The 27,038-nt window shown below is 34.9% G+C and overlaps 1 protein-coding gene across 3 annotated transcripts in view; it reads right to left on the bottom strand.

The window, feature by feature from the left end:
* LOC143176980 (uncharacterized) overlaps window positions 1-27,038 on the bottom strand; it is a 55,395-nt gene that overhangs the window by 6,856 nt on the left and 21,501 nt on the right. The window contains exons 1-2 of one of the 3 annotated variants that reach the window (XM_076374676.1): window positions 18,701-19,557; window positions 8,133-8,460 (exon numbers count right to left, since the gene is read on the bottom strand). The exons of 1 other annotated variant lie outside the window; for it this stretch is intronic. The gene's annotated coding sequence lies outside the window, so the exon portion shown is untranslated. Of the gene's footprint in view, window positions 1-8,132; window positions 8,461-18,700; window positions 19,558-27,038 lie in introns of those variants that run through there. One more of the 3 variants, XM_076374675.1, reaches the window with a different exon arrangement.

Below are 27,038 nucleotides of genomic sequence, written 5' to 3'. Positions count from 1 at the left end.
TAATTTTGATTATAACGATTTAATATGACACTAACACTGTCTAGTAGGACAATGATAGATAAATGGAAACTATTCTTGTTAAATGAAGGATAACGCAACGAATATTAGAAATTATATGCAAGATGTATGCAGAGAGTGTAATTCAGCACGATTTCTCAAATTAAACACATTGATAAAACTAATTAAAAGTAAGTAATTTATAGTTCTTTAGAAATTCGCCTGACCACCATTAATATTTATTGGATGTCACTGAACTTCTTTATCTAGGAAGGAGAAGGTAGAGATTTTTCAAAAAGTTGAGTACTCTAATTTGCACTAGCGTCACAGTCAAATGGGGTTCGACTTGCTGAAAGCGAGCAATATGCATTGATCAGACCCGCGGATTTTTAAAGTTCTGCAAAGTACCATAAAACGAAGTAACATAGTGTAACACTTCATTAAATTAGTCTTAAAACGATCTATAATAGTACGAACAAAAAATGTACGGTTCTACTTAAAAAAATTAATTTGTCACTGAGATTTCTCCCATTCCATCACCTATACCAATTCCACCACATTACATCCCTATTCAAACCACACAACTTTTTTAGTAACAAATTTTTGCTGTTTTCAATCCCTTCTAAGATATTTCAGCGAGTTCAATTAAAATGGACATACAGTATATAATGTTAGTAACGAACGTGTTAAGAAAATGAAATTTAGTATTACAAAAGTGACTGCTCCGTTAATTGAAGATTCCTTGTCCCATTAATCCGGATGCGGGAGGTTTTATTACAGGCACTATCCTGTCTTGGCTGCCATCGTCCAAGAGGAAAACCATAATAACTGGGAAGAAGATTCGCCCCAGAGCTTTGATGCAACCGGTAAAACGTCAAGGTCGTAATCGAGAACTTCCTTCAGAATGGGTGAGAGATTAAAAAGCCAATGGACGCTAAAAAATCATTTTTACTTCTCAAGCTCATGGGATAGACTGCAAATCTCTAATTCCGACCATGGATATTCTCAAGGCTTTTCCTATTCGCGGGGATACCACTAAACGAGCGTTATTATTTATGAAACTGTGATCGCTCACCTAGAACGAGTATTACTATGAACTAAATGCTGGAAGAGGTGTCCATCAGGCTCGAGGTGCGATTACGTGTTCAGCCAACGCTACGATTATCCTTGACCGTACGCGGATACAAATGACCTCGTATTTTTTAACAGACAAACTCGATATGAAAAGTAAAAAACAACAATCGCGCGAACGATAAAGGTGAGAGCTTAGAGGAACTTTATTTACTAGTTGAGTAGTTATATCTGACGCCGTCGCTGCTTTCACGAGTTTGTTTATTTGTTCGTTAATTGGTCGCACGTGATTAGATATGTGCGTGAATATCTCAGGAAGTATTGAAAAGTAAAAGGAATTAGTAAAATTGGAACAGCACAGTTATAATGAATTCTCGCTCAAATGCTGCGGGTTGATAAGAATTCTCTTTTCTTGAACAGAAATTGAAATAGTAAATATAAGTTTGGTATTAATTAGTGCAATTTTGACTATATCACGTTTGAGATATTTTAATTACGAGCTTTTATAAATCGAAAATTGTTTAAAAATTTCTACTGCTTAGACCTAGATGTCTAGACAAAAAAGTTCCTGATTTCACCAAAGGTTCCTGACTAATGAATGATTACTTCTCATTTGAGTTGGAAATCGATAGCTTCTGCTTGCTTCTTACATTTTGAAGACAACGTGACATACATATAAGTGCAATGTTTTCTCCCTGTAGACTCATACATCGTTATTAGTAAATTTATAGCGACGGACGTAGGTATTTCTGAGTTCAATATATGGAAACAATGTATGATAGTACATGAAATTGCAACTAATTTGATTTAAACAATTCCAAAATAAAGAAAACATACTAACGTAGTAAGGAGCTTCTAGCGAGAGTATAATCTTACAGCGAAGAACACATTTCTAACTCCAACCCCTATACTGGTAACTCATTTTTAGCTCATACAAAAATAAGTGACAAATGACAATAGATGAAATGACAACCCATTTATTTTAAATAACTCCAAAACATATTGAATATATAGAGTGGCCCTTGAAATTGCACCATCATATAAATATTAATGATTTGGTTTAACTGTTACAAAATAAATTAATCCTCTGTGCTATTTGTCATTAATCTGATTTCTCTTCCTTACTGAAAATGTTGGTTTATACAAATGAAAATTTAGATATATTTAGATATCACTGTTACAATTACCTTCGCAGTAACAAGTTTATAACAAGTTTTGTAAGTAGGACTATACTATATAATCATATGTACTATCATAATCACCGAATCGACGCAACTGAAGAACAGTTTCAACGATTCATATTTATCCTTTTTCTTAACGCAGATTATAAAATGTACCAACTCTCTAGAGTCGAAGATATTTCCCTCTAAAATGATCAGGAGTCGACAACTGTCGACACGCAGAATCATCATGGCAAACTTATCGCCAAAGACCATAAGGGAAACCGTGAAGGAAGATGCGATGCAAATCAAACTAGCCAGGTCGCTCTCAACGAGAAACCAGTTGATACGCTTAACTGTACAAGAACGCTAGCACCGGTAGCAGCCAGCGATCGATTATGATCGAGAGGAGCGAGGGATCCTGATGAAGAAAACCCCCGTTGCCCGAAACACATTGCATCGAGCCACGCCAGGCCGGGAGAAACAGAGACGCGCACTCGGGACACGTGAAACCGGTTATGCTGATGGCAAACTGTTTTTCACCTTTTGCACCTCCCTCTACCTGGACATCGCCCCTCCGTCGAAGACTGCTCACTACAGGCGATGTTCTTTCGTCTAACGTCGAGATATTTCACCCTACGCTCCAAGTCTATTTATGAAACAAATTCAAAGGAACGTGGAGATCTAGACTTTACTGGAGAGCTAAATAGCAACTGTGGCGCCGGAACTAATCGAGGCTGCTACACGCATGAAGTCTCTTTGAAGTGTTGAATATTGATGCGTCGAATGCCGCGAAATTTTTCGATGTCCTTATACGATTTTCTTTAAATAAGTTAAAATAAGATCTGGTACTTTGTGTTATTCTTATTGTTACTTATATTGGTCGAAAGTTTATAAATGGTAGGATTTATTCAGTACAAAGTATCTCATCTGACCTAAAATGTTAATCAAATATACGAAACAGATTCTTTAGTAGAATTTGCAGTGTGGTGAATATTAATCTATTTGATTCTTTGATATATTGCAGCTCTGCGAAAGAACTCACAGTCATAAATAAAAAATTATCAACTCTTTTTTTAATCGCGCAGGGTAACTTCTAGTAAAAAGAGTAGTGACTATTTATGTTTTTTAACGTTAGAACTTTTTTACCTGAAAATTTAACTTGTAAAACAATTTAGTGTAGCCTTCACATTTGCAATGTGTTTACATATTCAATAAACTGTAATCTTAAAGGTGTGTATACACCAGAGTTCGCGAACAGTATGGAAATTAAAACTAGAGATCCTCTGTTCATGTAAGTATCTCTTCACATAATGTTCTTGATGTCCACTTGGTGTTCGAACTATTTGCAAACATTCTTTACCATCAGTCTTCACGAATTATCCGCTGGTGGCCCAGCTTAATAAATGCCCAGTTTAATAAAAAAGGTAGTGCAGTTTTTTTTTAGCTACAACTATGTATAGTTGTTAGTACATTTATATATGTACACCATTTTTTACACTAAACAATGGAATGTATAGTAAACTTTATAGTAAATTTGTATAATAAACTTTAGCTAGCACATGTTTCAAAATACCATAATTGAATGAATTTACAAATAGACATTTTCTCTTTGCTGTTTTCAGAAAGTACATATTTTTGACTTATAACAGTTTTCTCGTGTAACGTGGGTGCGATATAATTGTTTCTGGCATGTCAAACGTTTTCCGCGAATAGACTACGGATGTTCATGCAAATTTCTATTTGTATAAACACAAGTGGAGCAACTGGACCTTAACAGATATTTGTGTCACTCTTTGAATGTTATTACCTACATTTTTGCATATTATATGCATTCTGTACTCTATTGCATATTTAAATTTCCTATAAATGCATAAACATCTGCAGTTTACCTATGAAAAAAAGTGTTTCTGGAAGAATTCAGAACATACATTAGCAATCTACTCGTTTTACAAAAATGATTCAATCCTCAATTAATATGGTGTATAATGCTGAGATACAGAGAGTAAAATAGAGAGTTAAAAGTGAATCATTGTAAATGAGATTACCCAATAAATTAGCTAAAAGTTAATTTTATAGAAACATAAATTGTTTTCTTTTTGGCCACTGTGTATATGAATACAATTATACAATTTATTAAATTGTATGCCAAGGAACTGAGGATTAAATTCAAAGTGTGGAATTATTTAGCGGAAGTCCCAATTTACAATTAGCGGAAGACCCTGTAACAATGCTTCTATGTTTAATTAGAGTTTTCGTTTGCGTGCAATCCGACGGAAATGAATTTTGATTCTTTATTAATAGTATTCAAAGAAAATAGCAAGAAGAGGAGTCTACATGAAGGATAAAATATATATATTACGTATAATTTGAAGTCCTGCTGGGGCTATTGGCTAGTGGTCGACGCGAAATGTCATGCAATTAAATCTCCATTACTTCATTTAAAATTCTGTGGCCCCATTAACATACATATGGAAATTAATATACGAACATTCATTAATATATGAAAGTAGGAAAAGGACATTAATTTTAGTAAAATATCCAGCACATTCATATTTAATTTTTTAACACTTCGTTAATTAATTTTTTCTAATTTTTTTCGACTTGTAAATATTTGACATTATTTGGTGCTTGCTTGCATTATTTTTAGCCCTAGATAGTAGGAACTCACATGTTGCATCGCCACCGCGTTAACACTTATCGTAATTGCGCTAACCACACAATGCAATGGGAACTCTACCAGTTTAGTCGCTCAATGACTTGTAAGACAGGTAAATTTCTAGCGGTTAGTAGATTGAGATCACAGTATCTGAGACACCTGTCTCTTTTTTCCAAATAATTAGTAATTTTCTTGAATCACTGTCGTCTTATTGCTTCTCCAAGAACAGCTTCTCTTATTTCCAAGCAGTTTTAGAAACCATCCGTGTATAATTTATCCTTGAAAACGTTAATTACAACAGGACGCGAGGAAAAAGATCGTGCCTGGTTACTACGAGCCGATTTATGCAGTTGCTCGTGCGTAAATCTCGCACCACCACGACCCTGGGGCTCGATTAGTCGACCAATTAGCCTAAGACTTATTTAATCTGCTTTCGCGCCAAAGTATCGATAATTCAGTAGAAACGCAATACACGATGACACTCCCTACTTCCACTTCCTAATCTTTCCTATGATTCAATTCCCAATATTTTCTAAATTCGCGCCCTTTTTTAAAATTATAAATTCGATGAAAAAGTTAGGCAGAGTGTGCGATAGTTTTTCGTTTCGTTTTATTGGCGACTTAAAATCATTGAAATCTCAAGATTTAAGACGTGCAAAAATCAGAACTCCGAAAATATCGCCTACCTGAGTACCTACATAAACTATAATATTATAGCTATTGAAGAAATATTAAGTAAGATATCTCTAAGTTTGTAAAATTATATTTATGTGAATTCATTTTCTCGATTGTATGAACATATAGGAGATATTTTACTGAACTTCTTTTTACTAAAATTGTACAAAAGCTGCTCAAAATAATATAGATAACTTGATCATTTCTCACACGAAGAATAAATGACACGAAGAGGAACAGTGTTGGACGATTATGACGTTTTCTGAGAACGAAGATTCGTCATGGTAAAGGAACGTCCTTCCCCAGCGTTTATACGCGCCTACGTCCTTCGTTTGATACTTGCTTCTGCTATTAACCATTTTTCCACGCTCGTCGATAAATTAGTCGATTCTCAGCGGGATTAATCCGCCGCCAGTCAATGTACATAACCAAGATGACATAGAAGCTTGTAAAGAGGAGAACGACCTATTCCACGTATCATCGACGGATTCTGATAAAGATTCTACGACCTTTGATTGCGGTATCTCATTGGACGATGACTGAGTTTTATGAATTCTAGCGGACACTCAGCTAACTTTAAAAATAATAAGGATACCTGAACATGGGGACCGTATAAGTCAATGAACATGAATGTTATCGCACCTTTAGAAGTTTGCGCGGCTCGTCGATAATTTTAGTTTCTGAATGCCAGATGATGGAACTGACTTCCAACGTTTCTTTTCAACATCCGCTTAATTATGTATGCTAATACCGCTGCTTAACATATAACTGTTATTTCTTTGAAACCTTCTTTCCCATATCGCGAAAAAAACATAGCGGTATCTAGCACTGCGGTTCGAGGTGATTGAAATGGTTATTGTAACCATGAGTTGGCGATTAAAGAATTGTATGAGTTACTGATTTGCTGTACAATATTTTGTCACTATAATAGAATTATTTGAAGAAAACGATTTGTAATTTCATGTAAAATAACAATAAGTTAGCTGCATATGAGTTGTCTTACAATCAGAAATATGTTTCTCGCTATAAGCTTACTGATAGTGAAATATAACGAGGAAACACTTAACATATCATTATACATATATAGCAAACTTCTGGTAGATATTAATTAATACGTAACATATGATAAATGGTTAAAATAAAAAAATTTTTTTTTAAAAACCAGTTAAAGGAAAAATTGTTTTCCTTTTTTAAGAAAGGAAGAAATTCATTATTTTTATATTTAGTTTCTTTGAAGTTCCTACAACATGTCAGTACGCTATTTGAAGTTATAAGAAGCGAGGGAGGGTACTTTATAGCACACTAAGAAGAAAAATCTATTTTTGTTACTTTGTAATGTCCTGAATAAACTAAAATTTACACCCCAGTCACATCAGTCTGGCAGAAATGCATAGACTCTTAAAACGTTCCACTTGCATCACTTTACGACTTGCAACTATAATATACGAATAACATTCAATATTTCACAGTATATTTAGAAGAAATTATTTTGATTAATAATTTCTGTCTCTCAGACAAATTTAAGCTCCGTCCTTAGTCGATTCTATCTTTAGTTAAACTCTTTATTATTCTTTTATCACTTTGCTTCACAATTTAAAATCATAACATATAACTGTGACTGATAAGCTTATTTGATTCTTCATCAGAGAAGAAAAGAATTTTCTTAAAAAATTAAAAATTTATACCGAACATCCATTATTTGAGACACAACTTGAAACAACAATATATGACAAACAACCAGAAGGTTACACTAGATTGAGAAAAAAAAACTATTTTTAGAGTAAACGCAGATTTACATTTCGCTCATGTTGATCCAGTGACAGTGAATGACTGCTGTTTATAATCTCTGATCACATTACTTCACACTTCAAAAGTCCTAATACGTGACAGGTCAGTATGTCTCATACTTCGTCAAAAAAAAGTTACAATGAAAAAATTCAATGTATGAATCCCAAGTGCATTCACACTTGAAACTAAATACAACAGGAATAATCAGAAGGTCACGTTATGCTAAAAAAGGAATTTATTTTTAGAAAAACCGCAGATTCATATCTCACTCGTGTTGTTTCAACAATAGTTACTTATAACTTCGACTTGACTGACTGTTACTTACAATCTATGATCATATTGTTTCACGCTTTAAAAGCACCGAGTGCTAGATAAGTAATCTCATACTTCGTCAAAGAGAAAAGGAATTGAAAAAAAATATTAAAAATTCAAACCCTGAATACATTCTTACACTGTTTGAAACTAAACTACCCAAGATTTACTGTACAAAAAATAATAAGAAGGTCGCACTGTGCTAAAAAGGAAACTATTCTCGAATAAACCGCAGATTTACATCCCATTCGTGTTGCTCCGGCGATAGTGAGCGGAGGCTCTCGGAGGTCTCCCGTCACATCCCATCGGTCCGCTATTTGAAGACGTAATACGCGGGAGACGGCATTAACCAGCGTCGAGGGGGAGTTTGACATAACCGCGCGTGGTGCTACACGTAATAGCGGTCTACAAGAGCAGACGAAACACGGAACTTTCGGTGTTGAAAGGATTCAGGCATGCGTGACACGTACGTGTGCAGCTGTACATGATCGCGGACGATACGTAGCAATGGTACGTATCTCACTCTCGAATCGCGAGGATCGACGAGAAGAATCCGTGGCCGAGTGAAATCGGAGGACTCCGTTCCTGCCTCGCTCTTTGTCCTCTTCCGTCTTCACTCGTCTTCGCCCGTCTCCACCCGTTGCAATTAGGGTTAATTAGCACGCGTAAGCGAGAAATCGCAATTGGAGCAGACACGTATAGCAACAGCATCAACCGCTCTCTCCTTCAGACTTTCCATGAAGTCGTCCTTGCAGGTCGTCTTCAAACAAAACGCTCGCCATTTCGACGAAGAGCCGCCTAGTTATGGGAAGATATCAATCAATTTTCCCATACATAAGCGCAGGCTATTTTTAATCGCCATATGTTTCACATTGCACGTGTTCTTCAAAAGTGACAACTCAAAAAATATGATTTTTGAGTTACAGCTATAATAAATCAGTTTAATAAATACATCTCTATTCATTACAAAAATCTCACTAGATAAACATAAAAATTATAGTTTATTTGAAGAACTCTTGAAATATAAATTACAAATTATTTAAGTAATGATAAGAAAATCATCTAATGTAAATAATACAACTATTTTTTAAACTATTTATTCAAGTAAGATAACTTTCATTAAGTGAAACTATTCTTTACGTCAACAGGATGTATTTAGTAAATAATTTGCTCCTAAGCTTATAAGTAGTTTTTTTGCTTCTCCTGAAAAACATTCTTTTTTGAGTTGTGTCACTTTTGAGATACATTTTCGATATGTATATCGTTATAACCATAAGGTTGCGTAGACTAAAGTTGAAAATGGCAGCAAGCAAGAATAGCGAGTATTATACAGGGTGATCCTCCTGCCTGAGGATTCAAAGGCAGTACCGCTATGAAAACATCACAGCAAAAACACCTTGTCTGTATGTACATACGATCTGTCGATTTTCGGTTCAGAAATACATGTGTAATATGTATGTATATGAATGGAACAACAAAAATGCTTCAAGGCTGGATTCGACACGACCATCGCGAAACCGATAAAACGAGACAAAAGAACCTAGACGTAATTTTTGCGGAATCGGAGGCTGGGAAGTTAATATTTGGTTAGAGATAAGTTTTTCTTTTAATTATAATATATAGGGTGTTTGTATGAATCCTGGCTGACTTTGTTTTTCATAACTTTGAATCATAACACAAAGTTATATTATGTGTACCGTAAATTTAGCAGTTCAGTGAAGACCTGCAAAGGTGGGTCAAATCTATCTCGCATTGTAACTGTCATATGAGATCATTTTTAGATTATAGATCATTTATATTGTCAATGTTAGGTTGAGTGCCCGAGAGCTCGCTTATTTATCACTTAAGCAGAAGTCAAGAATCAACCCTACCATCAAGAAGCGTTATAGATGTAACATGTGTGCAATATATTTGCGAATTTCATGTGACTAACGAGTCATATATTTTTAATGTAAATTGAGTAAATATGCAAAGCTTCATACAGTACCTAGCATATCTATTGAATATTTTTTATAAGTATATAGTAGTATTATATATAAGTTTTATAAGTATGTAGTATTATGTATAAGTAGTAGATTTTTTACTGTAGTATAAATAGGTGTGCGTCAACATATATATATAGATAACAATCAATTAATATGAATTTTCTAATATCTCTGAGTAAATTTACTCAATATTAGTCAAAACTGAGCCGCCTCACCACTTGTCTCGTTGATTGATTATATCTGCTGCTCAACTGTGAATGGATTATTTGTCATAATATATAGATATTCTAATGTGGTAAAAATCAAAATGCATAACATTTAATGAAATTCAATAATGGTTTTATAACTTTTTCCAAATATTTGCCCTGATTCAACATGTGTCCCAATATTTGTGATCAACATCTGTACATCTGTTTAGTTCTAGTTAATTATAATCACTACATAATGCTCTCATTTCTTACATTTTCCTTTCGATTCAGGCACATCATGCTAAACAAATATTGCAGTTTTTGCTACGAAGGAACGACCAGTTCGCACAGACCCTTGGTACGCCATAAATCTTAGACACCAGGTTCCCACAGAGATGCGCACATATGTGGATAAAAGCCACATGCCGGTTGCATCTGCTTCGATGGATTCCTCGAAAGGCGTCTCGAGCCTCAGAACAGCTTCATACCATCCCGACGGATGTAACTGTACTTACAGCATAGCGCGTAATGACACATAAATTTGCATACGAATTAGCTTACGAGGTGTAACAGGGACTGAATTTAATTTCAACGATATCTGTATCATGTTGCTAGTATGCTGCCTGCATTTCCCTGTTAAAGTATACGATAATCGTAATTATGAACGTTCTCTAGCAAAATCTGCATGGAAGTATCAGCTGCGATGCAGAGTATGGAATTTAGAATTAATTCCATGGGATATTGTGGATATTCAAAGTTGCTACCGGTTTTAAGTGTTTCCAGTTTGCTGTAACCAGTTCTAGTTTTTAGTTTCCTTGTAATAACTGGATATCCAGGGGAAGTACAGGGATCATACATGGGGGGTTTGATCGAGGTCCAAGAAGTTAAGTAATTGGGAGTGCGTGACTTTAAATTTAGCGGAAACGGGGACTTCCATATACCAGACTTAGTACAAGAAGGTCAAGCACTTGGGCGTTATTTTGAGATGTCCCGAATTCTTTTCAATTGAAATTGCCAAAAACTTCCCATATGCATATAAGTAGTGCTCGTCTGGAAACAGATTTAATAAACTAAATTAATCGTAATTGTGCAGCTGTCTCCACCGATGATCTGAAGATTAACCCCCATGTTCACTACTACAAATCAGCTAATTTCATCAGAAGCCCAAGAACGCTGAGACCAGTATCAAGTAGCGATCTGTTGAGTGTTGATCAATTAGCTTCATTAGGGATGTGGGAACGCAGTCCCATTCTAACCACTGCTGACCTACCGCTCCACTGATCTACTGATCATCTCTAGATCTGCCGATGAAACTACATGTTGAGAGCAGATAAGTTTTGACCTGATTCTGTCGATCAAAGTACAAAATCTGGGGAATTGTATCATTCACGATTGAATAAAGATACAGCATTGAACAAATTTATTAATGCATTCTATTTTTTTATCATCTCTAGAGCAGCTTTCTTAACAGTTAATTACAGACCACTTGTCTCACAGATGAGTCACAAGTCTGAAAACAATGATTTCAAAACTGGAGTCTGTAGTTAAGGGTTACAACTGTTTCCATAGGCACAATACAGAATTAAAATTACTGACCGTAACTTTATGCTATTTACTTTTTGCGATCTCTTTTAACACAAGCCTAAACTTAGTTTTTTTCAAATAATTATAAAACAATATTTGAACCCTAGAGCTAAAATATAGTACATAAATCATTCAGAAAAAAAAGTGGACTTAATACACTCGGATTCTAGGGTCCAAATATGTAAATCCCCAGAACTACATGATGGGATCAAGCACCTCAAAATGTGATTTTTAGACTTGTACCGTACTCCAACTCACGGATTGAATTATTACAAAATTATTGTCAAATTGAATTAACAATATCATTGACCATCTGCGGGCTCCTTGACAAGACCTGTCATTGTGCCATAAGCATTGCAAGAATTCTACGCGATAGTAGACCAGTAGACAAGTGAATAGCGACCGGTTGGCTCTCGCTCCACATTCAGTTTCATTCAAAACGTGACACCACCCAAGTGAAGATGTTCCTAGAGCGCGACGACGCGACGCATCCTTCGGAAAGTAAGAGCAATTGGAGAAACGTAGCGCGACGAACAATGAATCAAAGCTCGTTTCGTATTCTCCTCGGTGTCGTTCGCCGACAGTCAGGCCACGTATCGTTAATAATCGCGTCGTGGATGTGTACCGATGACACGCGTATCTACATATGAAACGCGAGGCGGGCGTCGTTTGTGGGAGATTGGCTTGTGTCGTATATCGTGCAATTAGGACGGTCACACGCGAATACTTAGCCACGGCGAGCTGAATGTCGAAACGAGACCGTTGTTCCCTTCCACAGGAAGCAAATGACACTTTAAATTGCCGGCCGCGCGCACGTCATCGCCTGGACGGGGGACGACTGAACGGGTCCTACACGCTTCGAACTCGCTCCATTTTGCCCCAGCCGATCGTCCATTTCGAGATTACGCTCGCCACGTAAGAGCAGTAGTCGTTACCGTCTTTTATGTGCTATTGGATTGGTAACTCTATCGGTTTTAAACCCTCGCTTAATAAAACTCTATTGGTCATAGACTAGAATTTATGTTTCTCATTGTCAGTCCAGATATGCGTGTTTAATGTTTGAGTCTATTAAGCCTTTAATGTACACGCTTAGGTTGAAAGCAATTTTCTATATATATGGCATTTATCTTTGTTTGATTCTTTACACACACACACAATAGGAAGGAAGAAAATGAATTGTACCCTAAAAGTAATATACTTTTGTGAAATTAATTGATTGTTGTTACAGACAATTTTGGAGTCTTTCAAAAAGAGAAGCTTTGAAAAGCTTTAATAGTCTTCGTGGAAAACGTATGATACGCTACAGGCACAGTTTGAGGCTAAGAGGTTCATTCACACTCAGTGATAGGTCGTTAAGTTTTTTTAGCCAGCCTCACATGGCGTTTAACACCATTTGGTATTTGAAAGTTTTTCTAGGAGTTTCAGGGCGATATCACTGAAGAAATTTACTTGTGTAACTAATATCACTGGTGCACATTATCTTCAAAGCTATTAATGTATTTATTAATGTAATAAAGGATAATGGCAACTGAAATTTGTCTTGCGTGCTGTATCTCAATTTGTTGTAACTTCCTGATTAAAGAGTTATTTAGGTTTTGCTAGGATGATCTGTTTTAATCTATTGTACATAGTTTTACTGTGGATTGAATTTGAGTTAGATTGAGTTAAATTTGTACTAATAACTGGTTTCATTTAGATCTAGGAGTCAAAATTAATTTTATTTGTTAATATATTAAAATATTAATAAGAAAAATATGGAACTATCTAGAATTGTATATACAAAATAATATTACTACTTTTTAATATCGATCTATATCTTTAGATATATAAGAATTTTGTTTCTCGGTAAAATTTGTTTTCTTATCATAATTTGCTGATAACGTTTTCAGTGATAGCAAAATACCACTAGTATTCCAGAGCACTAAAAAATCAAACCAGAAAGATATATTAGAACAAGTATATGTATATTACGTGTACGCCTCTTCTGCGTCAGCACTTTCAAAGACCGCGGAACTTTAATACAGTAATTAATAAGCCAAAAGAACAACGGTAACAATTTCAAAATAAAAGGGTTACATTCACGCGATGATTTCTCGTAATATTTATTAGGCTAAGGATGTAAACGATTGGGTTAAACGCAATGAGACGCAAACGCGAGTTTAATAGGCCGCCTACGGCGCATCGACCGACTTTATCAGGAATATTAGTTTGATACTTGGCGTAGCCATTACCGAGAATAGAAGAGAATTATCCTTCAAGCAAGTTAATTTATTACATAATTTGTCAACCAGCTTGGTAATCAGTCTTTGGTACAGTCAATTGTTCTCGCTTTAATAGCATTAATTGCATGAAAAATTGCAATTAAACGGTGAAATATTACTTCCTTCGTTAGTTTTTTTCAATCTTTGCCAGATGTTTCTAGGAACTTGGTATTATTGTCTATATGTTTTAAAAACTTCATAAACGGCAGTCAATTTCGATCTCAGATACTCCACATTCCTGAATATTTGTCTATGGAATGAGCTAAGTTCAAGGAATAAGTGAAAGAAATAAGAGAAACAAGATTTTGGATAGTGAAGAGACGAAACTCTTTTGCTTGATGTGTCCCGAACTATTTTCACATAGCTGACCACAGAAAACGTGGATCTATTGTTTATACTGAATAAAGTAGCCGACGAAAAGTGCTCTATTAAATTCTTTATGTACATTCGTCAAAATTATAATCGTAAAATTTATAGTGAAAAGCAATAATTCAACAGTTTTATAACATCAGTGACAACAAATATGTTGGTTTCAGGCAACCATTTCCGAGATCTGGACTGCTTGCCATCAATTTAGACTTTTATATACAAATTAATTAAAACTCACACAATACAGCAATCTTATCCATCTCTGGTTCAAAATATTATGAAAACTATTTATAAATTACTAAATAGGGATGAGACACGAAAAACAAATAGAAACGATAATTTAAAAGATTATATAATAACCAGCCCTAGTCTCCCTTACTACATCAATTGATTCTCTGATAAGCTGCAATGCCGACGAAACTTTGGCACGTTTCTTTGAAAAGTACAGAACTTAGTCCCAAAAGTCTTAAGACTGACTGAGCTCCGAAACTTTCCACTCGATTGATCACTGCAATTGACGCTCGGATGCCCACGGATCGCTCCCTTTCGCAATTTTTTCGCCCAGGCTCCATTGCTTAACAAAACGCTCACTACTAGTGTGACGAATAGAATGACGATCTATTCGCGTTTCGACGATGCTAAATAATATTACGAAACGTTAGTCACAGAGATTGTGTCGTCACTCCAGCGCATTATATTATAATGCACCGCAGGACGATGATATCTGGCTTACGTCAGAACGCTAAATCGCAGTTTTTACAATATCTTTGGCATATCTTGCACGCTTGTAGGCTTTTGTTGCAAACGGCGGCGCGTGCGAGCAGGAATCTTCATGGTGAGCAACGTTTTCCGACATAATCGATTCATATTCGCGCCAGTGGCTTCATTCCTCGGCAGTTTCCCCTTTGGTAGCAGAAAGGAAAGTCCTTGACGGTCGTTTTCTTTTATGAACATTTCGAAATTCAGAATTCATCCGACATTGGCTCTATTTATAATGATTTGAGCATCCTTCGTACCTCGTGATGTTTTTTGCTCGAATTTCAAACGAGAAGAAGAGCGAAAAACGAGCCCGACGATGAAGTAACTGCTCCAGTGTTGCATTCACTGATCATAACTTGCAACCACGAATTAATTGACGAGAAATTTATGATGCAGCTACGAGATTACACGGATTCGTGGTTAATCGTGGCAATTATATTCCCCTTCCTAGTTCTGTGCCTTTTTGCACCGATAAAATGTGGCTGATGCTAACAGCCGAGGAATCTGTGAATCACGGAACCACTGATGCGATCGTGTTAACGGGGAATGCAGAATGAGAATTAGGAAAATTAGTAGGGTGAGTGTAATTGGCGATGAACAGAGCTAAAAGGAAGAAGAATTGAACTGGAGCACCTCGTCAAGGGTTGTAAATCTCTTCGGGTATAGATGTACAGTATGTAAATTTACTACTACAATTTAAGAGTTATGAATCGAACGCGTTAATTGTACGCCAAGAACGATTTGCTAACTGACAGTTAATTGGCAGAATTATGCTTCTGCAAAATTTTTTGCACTGAAAGTAATTTAGGTCTAACGAGTCTATAAAAATGGAGATTATTCTGCGAAACAGAGACTCGCTCTGATTCTAATCTGTCGGATGCGTTCAGTACCTTGCGAAATTTCAATTACTTAGAATGGATATAGGACATCAAAAAGAAACTACAGAATTACATAGGATTGGCTAATTAATAAATCATTAATTAGCTTCGTGTAATTCAATGAATCGAATCATTACTAAATATTTGGTATTTTCTAATATGACAACAGAGTTTATTTCCTACTGTTAGATGCATAAAATGATGAGCAAACTGAAGTTGATATAAATTGTGAAATTTAATCTGCTGTGTAATTTAAGTGTTTCAAACTTTGAAACATATTAACTGTTCGAAAATTTAAACGAGTTAAACGTACAAAGTAGACTGTACCCAAATTTTGCAATTTAAGCTAATTCAAAATGTGAGATTTACGATCGAATCCTCAAGATTTAGTGTTGTGAAGACTTACATCCTACTCAAGACTTACAGTTACACCTTCTGCTACATGTTTTATATATTGTCAAAGCTGTTAGAAATACCAAGCAAGCTTTGGTCATTTTTAGGGGTTAAAAACAAAATCTCATCAACCTGTCAAGTTTTGCTAATATTATTAATTTAATTTTGGAGCAAAATAGCTCCACGATAATTGATTAATTTATAGTTAATAGTATATGAGGACAATGATGTACGTAAAGTATAACCTTTAGTAAGAATTTTCAATCAGCTGATACAGACGATGGTTACTATTCTATGGGCGTTCTAGGTTAAGCCAGATGACCTTAGTAAACTGCGTGGAATTCCTCTTACGCCAGACTATAATTTTAATTGCAAAGTTATCCGGATAATATGCTATTTTAGATTATGTAATGTGATTGCTCATCCAAAAATGTTTCAAAATTGTATAATGTATTCCTCTTATACAATGTTTCGTTTTCGCAGCAAATGAATTTCGACAATTACGTTAGTGTATATATCCAAAACGATATTATCAATTCTTTTGAAATAAATGAAAACATTAGTCTTATTGAAAACATGTCTCCAGTTATAGAGGAACTTTTTGTCCAATTCTCATGGCTTATAGGCAATATAAGCATGAATCTACACATCTGGATCAATAAAATGATATTACCACAACATTTGACAATAAACTGATAGTCATAGTAATATCTTAAATTTTGGCGTAAATCTTCCAAAAAGAATCTATAGGTAACTGTGTCGTTTAAGATAAGATAAAATCAATTATACATGTAGCATATACCGCATAAAAGCAAACTGTAATTTGATAATGTAATTGAAACACTCGGAATTCATTTGTTCTATTCGAGTACCTATACGATCCTTATATTCAACTAAATCATTCATATTCTCTCAGTTTTAGTAAAGCTAAGTAACCTAGTTAAAGTAAACAGCTTAATAAATAAGAATTTTAAGCTGTACGTCAATATGATTAACAAACCCTCTGTTTTCATGCGTCAAGAAGCAAACAAATCGCGCAAGAGCAATTCAGAGACCCAGAGGAAAGATCAAAGTAGTTGCCAAGTCAAGTTTAGGTCCTGTCCTTTCAACGATTTCGTAAAACGTCGCCGATCCGGTTGTCCAGTCATATATAGACGATCAACACGGATCTATACAGAATCTATAGAGACACCAGATCGAGGTCACGATCACTTTAACGGTAGTTTTCCGAGGACAATTGCTTCTAGCCGTGAAACTATCGAACATCGAAAATCCTTTGCCTGACGCATAATTAGGAAAATTTCACACGGAACGCAAAGTTCCGTGTTTTTGCAACACGGGCGAAGCATTGAAAGGTCGAACCGAACCTCTTTAATGCCTCTATAGTGTTTGCCGATATGCAGTTCAAACACCTTTGGCATTCTGTGCGAAACCTATCAGACTGTAACGCATAACGAATTTTGTCGCGGAACAAACGGGAGATATCGTGGAAAAAGAAAACCAATTTCAAGTTACTTGAATAATATTGCAGCGTAGAAATAAATAATGCTAGTCTGTCGCGACTTCGATCGTTCCGTGCATCACGTTGTTGGGCTCTGGACCAACACGAATGGGGAATAGAACCACTACGATTCTACAGGAGATATAAGTTTTTTCTAGAAACACTTTGAGTATGCTTTTAGTTCTGTATATAATGGATTTCTAATATCTTATATTACTTTTCTTTAGAAAGACATATAACTCAGATATCGTTAGAGGTACTTCTAATCACCGAACGGATATGATTGAACAACTTCCTGCTTCCTCGTTTTTCTTTTTATCTCATTTATTTCCTACTGAATAGTATCTTATACATTTATACCATCTTATATAATTTGAAGTAATAAATTACAAATTTGATACTAAAACTGTCGATGTGGCTATAAAGCAACACGACGTAAATTACATTCTGAAAAAGTTTGAGTGTTTCTTTTTAATTGAATTAAAGAAACTTTTTTCTTAAGACTAGAGCAACCAGAGCAGTTAAAATGATTATTATTGTAGTAGGATTATTCCTTGGTCACTTTCTTCTTTCACTCATTTAATACTTTTAATATTCAGTTAACAGAGATATATAACAAAAATTAGCTCTGTAATGTGTATAAGTTTTCCAACAATGCAATTTCAACATATCGTTAAAAACAGACAATATGTTAACCGTAGTATTTCTATTGTTACAAACAATAATATAGTAAACTGGAAGACAGTGCTATAGAATTGAAACTCAAACCTTCGTACACTAACATGTATCTCGAAGATAGACCAATGCTGTAATCATGATGTGACTCAAAAATCATAATTTTTCAAGAAATGAGACAATAACTTCATTTCACACAAGAACCAATTTCTTAATACTAATGACTCGTAAATGGTTAATGGTTAAGTTAAGTCATTATTGATTAATATAACGCAAAAAATGAGTGATACGTAACCTGCTATTTTGCCTGAGAATTATAGAAATATTTAAGTAAAGAATTCTTCATCACTCAAACATTAAAAGTTGTCTACATCTTCCAAAAAAATTGCTTCACACTTTTGAGAATAATCATCAGAGTTACCAACACTCCGAAGCAATTACTTACGAGAAACGCGGAGAAGCGAATCGTCCAAGCCGAACGGTGATTAAAACACCCTCGAAGTTGATCCATTCAAACTCTTCGGAAGCACCGTGCACGCAACACCTCTCATGCTGTGGGTTTTTACGAGCGACGAGCGCGGAAAAAACGCGATCCGAGTGTTCAGGGTGCCGGCATTCCGCTCGAAGATCGCGTCATTCCGATCGAATCTCTCGTCCCTCCTCCAACAGAATCGATTTCGACGGTTTCTCGCTACACGTCGAGCAATCCAGCTCCGAGGAATCACGAAATTCCCTGGCCGGGATGAGCGAGGATCGAGGAAGGTGGGCAGCAGCCGTTTCAAACCGGATGCAGCTCCCAGACTAACTTTCTTCTCTTGATAATCCGTACCAGTTATCTCGTGCCTGTCTTCAAAACACACCAATTTTTTCTACAATTCCTCGAAGTCCTTGGACCATAGACGAGACAATTTTCGTTTGACTCTTGTACCACAAAGAGAATCCTTTGGAGCTTTCTATTTGCTCCATTCACCACACGATTTTTCGTTCAGTCATTTTGGCTGGTGAACGTTCAAATTTACTTTCTCGGGAAATCCTCGGTCACTTGCGTTTAGGGAAGGTGGATGAATCACGTTTACACGAACTGAACTATTCCTCTGGAACAAAGGAACGACCTCCCAACGATGGGAGCTAGCCACAGGACTTGTTGCACCAGTCTACAGGTCGAGTACACAACGAGGACTGAAACGGTTGAATTTGGGGTCAAGATCACTGGCCGATCCGGTTATCGCAAGGCCGGAGGGTGATAAGGAGGGTTGGGAGCGATCGCTGGGTTACGAGACGATCGAGACTGAGCCAGGACGCGCTTCACGATGAACGTCTCGCGACTAACTGCCGACAGACGCCGGACGAAGTCTTTGAATACGGGGCCGTTCGAGGGTCGACGAGCGCGAACGGTGGGGAAACAGTGAGGGAGGAAACGATTGGTCGGCTTACGTGGCCCTAACTCTGGGGAGGGAGATGTGCCCGAGGGACCCCATGGACATTGGGAACAGGTGGGAAGACCGAGGAAAATATATAGGGTGAATCGCTCCCATTGCTGATATTCACAAATATTTTCTTTCGTCTATTTTTTCATTATTTCGATTATCTGAATTTGCACAAATGGTCAACTTCCTTTTTTATCGTGATGGTGAAGGAAATATTTTCTGTTTTATATACTCCTCCTTTCTAAATAATGAAGATTTTAGTTAACGAGGAATAAGATTTTTTATTCATTTGTACGAGGAAACGTATTCTTGTTTGAGTCAATATTTTAGAATTTTTATGTTAGAAAATATTTGTTTTCTCATAAGAATCATTTATAATGAAAAACTCAAAATTTTAAAATAATCATGCTTATAATGATTAGAAAAATATTCTTTTGCTCATTCTTATAATTTTTTTGATATAATAAAGGCATACTATCTTGCACAGTATATAGATACTGCTTTAATTAGTTAACATTAAATCTAAGGTCTTTGTTCGCCTAAAATGTCAACCACACATACATACCCAGATAGCAGTCTTGAAGACCTCAATTTTATGTTTATTTTATGCCTGAACATCTTACGACATAAATTGGACGCCTTTAAAGCATCCGACAGCATATCTCTTAAAGGCTTCCGAAATTTATGTCCAAAGAACGTCTTATAGACGTTTTAAAGACGTCTATTTTTAGTCTGAACGTTTAATACACTTAATTTAGATGTCTTTAAGATGTCTTATAAATCTCTTTTAATACGCTTTGAAGACATACTGTTTTGTAACTTTTGTTTCAAAGACAACTTTTGGGTGTTTTTAGGACTTTACTGGATGTCTTTAAGATATTTTTAAGACATCTCTATCCTATATGCGTATAAGCTTCACGTAACCATTTGCTTTAGTAATTATTTAAAATTATACATATTGATATACAATAATTATTTAGTTATAATAATTAGAAAAATACAATCCTTATGCTCATAATAATAATTTGCTTCAAATAGGGAAATTATAAGTTCCTCTGTAACGATACACTGATTATTTTATTTCAACATTTGTTTTACTCATAACTGTACCTAATGGATAAGAAAGTTTGCCTAATTTAAATATTTTTATTACAAAATAGCTCTTTTCCAGTAAAAATGGTTCAGAGGACATTTTACATATTTAGAATAAATAAAATACCATTAAAGCACAAATTAATCTTCAATTTTATCACCACAGTACACTTTTAGTTTCTTGAAACATATATCTATAATGTAGAATGATTGTGATTATTCAAGCCATCGTTTAATCAGATAAACGTGCAATTACCGGAAACATCGCTCCATAAAAGTACGATGAACGTGGTACAAACGAGCAATTTAAAAACATTAACGCTAGCAGCGTGATTATCACTGCAAAACTAAGCGTGACCAAAACGAATACAAAATCAATGAAAATAAGGTAAAACGCAGACTGAAAAAATTCCATGGAAATATCTTTTATCTGTTGTTTTAAGGGAAAGAACGGTAAGAGAAATCCGCTTAAAATGGCACGGTTGATCAAAGAAATAATAAAAAATGAGAAAAGAATGCGATACTTCTTGCATGCGTTATTTACTTAGAGTTACTGCCACGATGTGATGCAACAAATACTTGCTTTTTTATTCAAGAGCACGATAAATAATACAATGTATCGTAAGAAGAACTAATGAAGAGATAACATTTACATCGCGTGTTCTCCTACCAAATACTCGTTACCATTTCACATCTAGTACGTAAGTACCTCCATTCTCTGCATCCTTTTACTCGTTTATCTTAAGAAGCTACATCATTAATATTAATTCCGTACACTTTATTACTGCAACTCGAGCAGTATCATTATCGCGTAATCGTATCATCCGCGTGTTAAGATTTCTTAAAATTTGAGCCAACAGCCGATTTCAGAAACGAGAAATTCTTACGTCAGTTCAGTATTTTTCATGCATCAGGAAGTAAGGTGTTACTTATTGTGTAAAGACGTTATTACTGTATTATTGCATTTCAAGTATTTACAACTCTTTTTCTCATTCCAAGGTGCCAAAACATTTGAAAGTTATAATACGTCAATAATGCTATAATGCTTTTCTTAGACCTGTGTTGAAATTTGTTTCAATAGTTTCATCACTATATTAAAAATATATTAAATTGAGGATGTTACATAACTTTTTACTAGAGTAACTCTATTCTCCATATCCACATCAATTCACTCCAATTAAATTAGGAAACCTCATAATTCTAAACCTTTAAGTATGACAAGAGATACAAAAAATCATTTCATTCTTTTACATAAAAAAGTATATGTTTAAACTAAAATTATAGATATATACGGGCAATTATGTTATTTAAAAATAGCCGATGCAATAAAAATCATATTAAACATATTCTTTAATAAATACAAATAGTTAAACAGTAGACTTTCGCCAAAAGTAGAAATACGATTAATTAGAGTATCTAATGTTAATAAATAGACCTAGACTAAGGGCTAGGTCTGGGTTCCATTCCATTAAACTTATTATTTTGTGTAAATAAAGTATACAGGAAGAAAGAGAATTTCAAAATGGAAACTGATTTCATCCAATTTTTAAGAAGATCTCTGTTCATTTAATTAGAACCGTGAGAAAATGGTACCACTATTTTTTTCACACCCTATACATATAGGAATCGAATCCCTCATCAATGTAGTAAGGCTTCCAGGCTGATGTTCCGCGTTCGTCTAGCGAAATTTAATTGAACATCCTGTTTCGAACAAGATCGGTAGATTGCGAGAGGCTTCCAGGGCCCTGAAATAACAGCATTGCTCGATAGCAAGCGCTTATGTAAAATTTAAAACGGCCACCAAAATACTCACATCGCGTGCGAGCAGAGCGAAAACGCGAGAGCGAACGTCTAACTCGCGTTCGAAATTGCCTCTCGGGAGTTGCATCGACGTTATGCACGACAAATATTGACCAACCGTACCAGATAGCCGTATAATTTTTCCCTCCGAAGACCACCGCAGTCAATTCATTTATTTAACGGTACAGTCGCGTGGAAACACTCTATCGCGAGACAGGGAATAGCGATCGTAATTGTTCGAACGAGAGAAAATTCAAAGTTTACTCTTGAGCTTGACGACTTCTCGCTTGGAACATCGAGGAATCTATTTGTCATGTAAATCTTAGCCAAGTCACGGCTTTGCAATCTTGAGTAAGGTAAGGGAAATGTTTCAATACCTGGACGCTTAAGATGTTAAATGTCTCAATAAGTGGACAACCTTATTAGATATTTCTATGCAGGTACAGTTGACATGTGTCGCAGTAGTTAAACATACTATTTTTGTTTTTTATTAGAGACATTAGGATTTAAGATTTTTTTACAAGGTATTTCTTAGCTAACTATGTTGGTCAACTGGGAGTTCGTTACTAAATGATGTATATAAAATCAAGTGTTTAGCTACAATTGACTAGCTTCATTGCAATTGATGGACAAATTGTTATACTAATTTGTTTTTTCATTAGCAATTACGAAAAGATTATATGGACAGTTTGGAGAATGGATATTATTGAAATTAATATACACTTTATAACATTTCAATATAATCTCATTTAAATTTTAGTAACGCTCTTTAATAGAGTCTCAAAGATAAAAAGTAGCTGACCAGCAGTTTTTTATCGATTCTGTCATATGTTACGATATTAAAATGCGTCAACTTTTATTAATAATTTCTCGATAACTATACGGTAAATCGATTTCATAGTTTGCACAAAAGTTTCTTTTAATCTAAATTAGTGGTCATCAGAATTTAAACGAAGTCTTGGCCTTTTGTATTTAGCTAAAAACTACCTTAAATGAATTTTTTTACGTTGTATCAAAAGCATCTTGATTAACAGCGATGACTATTATAGATGGAAATAATGTGACTGTTAAAACTTATTAAAGAGTGAGGAATATTTTAGGAACGAAATAACATTCAATATTTGTTTACTATTGTTCAGGTTGCTGTCTAGAGTTTGTTTCATTTGCAACTTAGTACTTAAAATTAACCGACTTTTATCAGTTATACAGTAGTTATTTTAATTATATACTATTAACGTCAATTTTACTTAATTTTAAGCCTATCTTCGAATGTATTTAACAAAAAATAAAAAATAGTGTCTTAAAGTAGTATATTAAGCTGCTTGGATACGGTATTAGCATGTATTTTTCACTTACTGAAATATTTAACACTTTAAGTGTTTGGGTATTGGGCCATTTACATATTTTACACTTTATGTGCTAGGTATTTCTGTTTTACTCATCGCTAATTTCTGTTTTTGTTCCTAAGGTCCATTAAGCTTTCTCTAACTGTGCATGCAAGATTCATACTTTGACGGTACACTCGGCTCGTAAGAAGCATACATTTTTAATATTCTGATCAAGCGAACTCTTCCTGCTTCGAAAGTCCCGCAAAAACGCAGAGACGGAGCTGCATACTGCAATGTGGTACGGCCGACAGACGTCTGGCTCGAAAGTGTTCTGAGAATAGTCGATTCACGCGAAAACTGTGTGCATAATGATCGTAATATAATGATCCCATTCAACCATAAAAGAGATTCTTGGGATCTTTCGCGAGAAGGAATAAAATATAGGGTGTTAGGAAAAATGTGGAACACTTTCACAGCATGGATCGTAAACTTTAAAATAAGAAAAAAATTCATGTAGACATGTGTAAGCATGTAATGCAGGTTTTCAGTACCTTTCTTTTAGTAATTTGTATTTCCTGAAATGCCACAGAATGCGTACAAAATAGAAGAAATATAAAACATATTCGAAGGGTAGATTCCAGACATAAAAACAATGGTAAATCTTTAAATAACCCTTGTACATTATTCAAATAATTATCCCATATTAGTGTTGCTTTCGACAGAACACGTACCATCAGGTATTTACAATGTCATATGGAAATATATTCTTCAGTTATTTTTGTTAAAAGCCAATGAACTTCATCTAAATTCATTTTTTTCTCTAAAAATCAGTAAAAATTAAATTACATTTCGGATCACACTAATCCAAATATAATAGGTATAAAGGACAAAGAAATGTTTGACAATGCTTAACTTTTTAGTTATATTTATGTCATTTTGTATCTCTTAAAATATTATCTTAGCATGCGTACAAAATAATCAAAATATGGAATATTTTTGGATCACAGGTTTTAAACACGGAAACAATGAAAAAAATTCATGTGGATACGTGCCCAGAAACACTTAGTGTTTTAGTTGTATACTATTTTGTATTTCGTACATGCTTGTATAAAGATATTTGTATTAAGAATGTGATGTGATAAAATATTGTAGAAATAAGAATCTAAACGATTGCACGTCTATACATATGAGTTTTTTAATTGTTTCCGTGTTTAGAACCTATGTTTCAAAACTGTTAAACATTTTTACTATTTTGTATGTATGCTGATGCAATATTTTAAGCGATACAAATTAATGTGTAATTATATCATATAATTTTTTTCTTTGTTTTGACATCTGCAGCAGAAGGATTACTACTTTCTACGTAAGAGATTCCATAATATTGAACTTTTTTCACTGTTTGCATTTCTCACGTTGATTTCCTTGAACGAAATCGTAAAAGAACTTTATCCACATAGAAAATTGACCAACTTCATGATTAATTTTCTCCCAGACTAGCAAAGCGATTTCAATTAAATGTTACCGGAACACTTTAGTAATAGTACTAAATAAATCCAATGTACAATTTGCTTATAAGTTTTTTAAAAAACGAAGTACACAATGCTTAATAAATAGTCTGAAAAGTTATAAATGATTATTTTTGTTCTCCAAATATAAACATTTTTCAAACTCCTTTATGTTAGAATTCAACACAAAAAATAATTAAATTTGCTTTCTTACAAACTCAAAAAATCAATCAAAATGGATGAAAAAAAAACAGTAGGTATTATAGAACTAAATCAAATTTTACTAAAATATACAGAGACAAATAGGTAGGTATATTATCAGAATTAAGAATAATTTCATAATGTGAAACGAAGAAACATAAATTAAATAAATAAAAGGACATCGAGAGCACGTGGAATATTTATCTCAATGATATCTCCTAATGATCACCGAAAACAACCAAAGAATTTGTTCGCTCAATGTTCAAGGAAAAATTGCGATTGACTGGTGTGTGGTTATGAGAAGAAACAGGCACAAAAAATTTGGGTCGATGATGATAACAGGAACAAATAAAATTAAGGCCACGATTGCAGCGAAACATCTGTCGAGTAACTTTAATGTGCATGAGTAACACTTTTCTATTCAATATTACTGTCTGCAGCAGATGTACGTACATGCATTGATAAGCGGTATTCTTCACTACTTGTTGAAGATATGTACTGGGTTAGTTAGTACATACGAAGCAGCCGATTACAAGCAATAAAACATTTCTTTCTTTCTGCAAAAACGAAAACTTTATCGACTAATATTACCGTTCAACGATGACGTTAAATAAGACTCAGAAATAAAGTACTGAACAAAAATAAATTTAAAGCTAAGAATAAGTAAGTGGGTAATATTACAAGAATAGGCGGCATATAAGTCTACATATGGTTTTATGTACTGATTTTATCGGTGATTTGAAAAATTTGACGACATAAACATGTCAAGCGATATAACAAGTAGTTAAGTATTCCAAACGACTTCATTTGGAAATCTGAGACTCTGATGCTTTGAAAATTTTGAACTCTATAGTTTCAAAGCTTCGATAACTTTAAAAAGGTGTAAACTTGAAATTTTGACAATTTGGAGACATCAAATTTGAAACTTTAGAACTCTAAAGCTCTGAAAATTGAAAATTCGAAAATTGTTTAATTTAAGAATCTAAGAATCATGAACCACCAGATTATTATATTTCATGAGTAAATCACATGTGGTATGACGACACTATACATCATCGTAAAGTTCATATCTACGCACTATTATAAAGGCAGCAGACCATTTTATCGTCTCATCTCTAGTAACACATGTTAAATCACAGACACGAATTTCGAAGCAAGATATGCTTCTGCAACGCCCACCCAAACGAAAGCGAAATCCGAGACGGTGACCGAGAGAACGAGAGAACCGAAATCAGGACACGACTGCCATGGCCACCATCGCGAACTGTAATCGTTTCGACAGATTTTCTCGATATCTAGTCCTCGGTGGTCGCATTGGTGGCATTTCGCCTGCAATTTTCAGTGCCGTCATTGCATCATCTCTGCCACGCAAGAAAATTGCCGCAAATCGTACTTGCACGCGACTTGGTCGGTAGAACCGGATGTTACGA

Source organism: Calliopsis andreniformis, chromosome 3, assembly GCF_051401765.1.
Source record: "Calliopsis andreniformis isolate RMS-2024a chromosome 3, iyCalAndr_principal, whole genome shotgun sequence".
NCBI lineage: Eukaryota > Metazoa > Arthropoda > Insecta > Hymenoptera > Andrenidae > Calliopsis > Calliopsis andreniformis.
This window is presented reverse-complemented; position numbering and strand designations above follow the sequence as displayed.